Genomic DNA, 3,540 nt, shown 5'->3' with positions numbered 1-3,540 from the left:
AATATCAGGAAGAGGGTGTTCCTAATGTTTTGTCCGCTCAGTGTATGTCAGATGTATAGAACATAAATACATATAGAAACATCTCAATGCACGGTGAATGAATATGTGAACATAAACATGTAGAAACATCTCAATGCACTGTATGTGAACATAAATGCATGTAGAAACATCTCAATGCACGGTGAATGTAGGTCAGTGAACATAAATACATGTAGAAACATCTCAATGCACGGTGAATGGAGGTGGCCACTGACCATAAACTACTGACTGTATGTGGAACATAAATACATGTAGAAACATCTCAATGCACGGTGAATGTAGGTCAGCCTACTGACTGTATGGGAACATAAATACATGTGTAGAAACATCTCAATGTAAGTGAATGTAGGTCACCTACTGACTGTATGTGAACATAAATACATGTAGAAACATCTCAATGCACGGTGAATGTAGGTCGGCCTACTGACTGTATGTGAACATAAATACATGTAAAACATCTCAATGCATCGGTGAATGTAGGTCGGCCTACTGACTGTATGTGAACATAAATACATGTAGAAACATCTCAATGCAGTGAATGTCAGACTGTATGTGAACATAAATACATGTAGAAACATTTGCACTGTGAATGTAGGTCTATTTTTTGGCAGTGTGAATGTGCATTGACTGTATGAACATAAATACATGTGGATTCAATAAACATGAATGCGTTGATGGGTAACATGCATTCAATGCGTTGAATGTAGGTGCTGTGCATAAATACAGCGTTCTCAATGCACGTGAATGAATAATGTGTGGGCAGTTGATGATTATTTGTGCATGCTAGCGTTGATGAGTACTGCTGGATGAGTACGTTGATGAGTACTGCTAGCGTTGATAATTGCCACGGTGCTGCTAGCGTTGATGAGTACTGTGCTAGCGTTGATGAGTACTGTGCTAGCGTTGATGAGTACTGCTAGCGTTGATGAGTACTGTGCTAGCATGTGGACCAGAAGCCTCTGCTCTGATCTGGCTTTACTCTTTTTTGAATAATAGATTTCCCTCCTTTAATAAGTTGTCCAATATACCAGGTATTTGCCAGTGTTACATGATACAATTACAGTGTCAATGGCAGTTTACCAGGGAGACCTCTGGGTAGAAATGGGTTGCAGAGCACATATCTCAACCCAAACACTCTCATCAACACAGCGGTGGATACTGGGGCGGCAGGTAGCCTAGTGGTTAGAGCAGGTAGCCTAGTGGTTAGAGCAGGTAGCCTAGTGGTTAGAGCAGGTAGCCTAGTGGTTAGAACGTTGGTAGCCTAGTGGTTACAACCAGGTTGCCTGCAGTGATTAGAGATGGTAGCCTAGTGGTTAGAGCAGGTAGCCTAGTGGTTTTCAGAGCAGGTAGCCTAGGTTAGAACCAGGTAGCCTAGAAGGCCTCCTGAACCAGGTAGCCTAGTGGTTAGAACCAGGTAGCCTAGTGGTTAGAGCAGGTAGCCTAGGGTTGGAGCAGGTAGCCTCCTGGTTAGAGCAGGTAGCCTGGTGGTTAGAACCAGGTAGCCCTAGTGGTCCTGAACCAGGTAGCCTAGTGGTTAGAGATGGTAGCCTAGTGGGCCTTAGAGCAGGTAGCCTAGTGGTTAGAGCAGGTAGCCTAGTGGTTAGAACCAGGTAGCCTGATGGTTAGAACCAGGTAGCCTAGGCCTAGAGATGGCCTCTGAGCAAGGTAGCCTAGTGGTTAGAGCAGGTGGCCTAGTGGTTGGAGGGCAGCCTAGTGGTTAGAACCCAGGTAGCCTAGTACAGGAACCAGGTACCAGCGGTCAGAGATGGTAGCCTGCGGTTGGAGGCAGGTAGCCCAGCGGTTGGAGCAGGTGAGCCCAGTGGTTAGAGCCCAGGTAGCCTGGTGGTTGAACAGGTAGCCTAGTGGTTGGACAGCCTAGTGTTTTAGAGCAGGTAGCCTAGTGGTTAGAGCAGGTAGCCTGGTGGTTGAGCAGGTAGCTAGTGGCTGAGCCAGGCAGGCCCAGTGGTCTGAGCAGGTAGCCTAGTGGTTAGAGCAGGTAGCCTAGTGTTTAGAGCAGGTAGCCTGTGGTTAGAGCAGGTAGCCCAGTGGTTAGAGGCAGGTAGCCCATGGTTAGAGCAGGTAGCCTAGTGGTTAGAGAAATTGAGCCTAGTGGTTAGAGCAGCCTAGTGGTTGCGACAGGCAGCCTGAGTGGTTGAGAGCAGGTAGCCTAGTGGTTAGAGCCAGGTGGTCTAGCGGTTAGAGCAGGCAGTCCAGCGGGTTGAGGGCCCAGTGGTTAGAGCAGGTATACCTGAGTAATAGATATAAGAGTCCAGTGGTTAGAGGCAGAGTAGCCCAGTGGTTCAGAGAGGCATTACTAGTGGTTGGAGCAGGTAGCCTAGTGGTTAGAGCCAGGCAGACCTAGTGGTTAGAGCAGGTAGCCTGGTGGTTAGAGCAGGTAGCCTGGTGGTTAGGAGCAGGTAGCCTAGTGGTTAGAGCGTTAGTCAGTTGCCGTAAAGGTTGCTGCATCGAATCCCCAAGCTGACAAGGTAAAAATCTGTCCTTCTGCCCCTGAACAAGGCAGGTAACCCCATATTTGATACTTAACCTTTCTTAACTAGTTAAGTCAGTTAAGAACAAATTGTTTACAATGAGGGCCTACCAGAAGGCCTCCTGAGAGCAGGTAGCCTAGTGGTTAGAACTGGTAGCCTAGTGGTTAGAGCAGGTAGCCTGAGTGGTTGAGCAGGTAGCCCTAGTGGTTAGAGCAGGTAGCCTAGTGGTTAGAGCCAGGTAGCCTAGTGGTTAGAGCAGGTAGCCTAGTGGTTAGAGGCAGGTAGCCTAGTGGTTAGAGCAGAGTAGCCTAGTGGTTTAGAACGGTAGCCTAGTGGTTAGAGCAGGTAGCTAGTGGTTAGAGCAGGTAGCCTAGTGGTTTTGAGCAGGTACTAGTGGTTGAGCAGGTAGCCTAGTGGTTAGAGCAGGTAGCCCTGGGCTACCAGAGAGAGCCTCCTGAGAGCAGGTAGCCCAGTGGTTAGAGCAGGTATCTAGTGGTTAGAGCATATAGATCTAGTGGTTGTGAGCAGGTAGCTCTAGTGGTTAGAGCAGGTAGTCTAGTGGTTAGAGCAGGTAGCCTAGTGCCTACCAGATAGGCCTCCTGAGTAGCAGGTAGCCTAGTGGTATAGATACAGGTAGCCTAGGGCTCGCCAGAAAATTCTGAGAGCAGGTAGCCCAGTGGTTGGTGACAGGTAGCCTAGCGGTTAGAGCTAGGTAGCTCAGCGGCCAGAGCGCAGGAAGGCCTCCTGGTTAGAGCAGGTAGCCTAGTGGTTAGAGCAGGTAGCCCAGTGCCTACCAGCAGGCCTCCTAGTGGTTAGAGCAGGTAGCCTAGTGGTTAGAACCAGGTAGCCTAGGTCACCAGAAGGCCTCCTGAGAGCAGGTAGCCTAGTGGTTAGAACAGGTAGCCTAGGCCTACCAGAAGGCCTCCTGAGAGCAGGTAGCCTAGTGGTTAGGGAACAGGTAGCCTAGGGCTCACCAGAAGGCCTCCTGAGAGCAGGTAGCCTAGTGGTTAGA

At 49.0% G+C, this 3,540-nt stretch overlaps 1 long non-coding RNA gene across 1 annotated transcript; it reads left to right on the top strand.

Annotated features, from left to right (window-relative positions):
• Positions 1–399: 399 nt before the first annotated feature.
• On the top strand, positions 400–569 carry LOC135566090 (uncharacterized). Its single transcript, XR_010461952.1, has 2 exons — positions 400–453; positions 520–569. It is a non-coding gene; the product is annotated as an uncharacterized LOC135566090 (long non-coding RNA).
• The last annotated feature ends 2,971 nt before the right edge of the window (positions 570–3,540 follow it).

This window comes from Oncorhynchus nerka, unplaced genomic scaffold (assembly GCF_034236695.1).
Source record: "Oncorhynchus nerka isolate Pitt River unplaced genomic scaffold, Oner_Uvic_2.0 unplaced_scaffold_7451, whole genome shotgun sequence".
Taxonomy (NCBI): domain Eukaryota; kingdom Metazoa; phylum Chordata; class Actinopteri; order Salmoniformes; family Salmonidae; genus Oncorhynchus; species Oncorhynchus nerka.
Note: the sequence above shows the minus strand (reverse complement) of the source record. Positions and strands in the feature narration are given on the sequence as shown.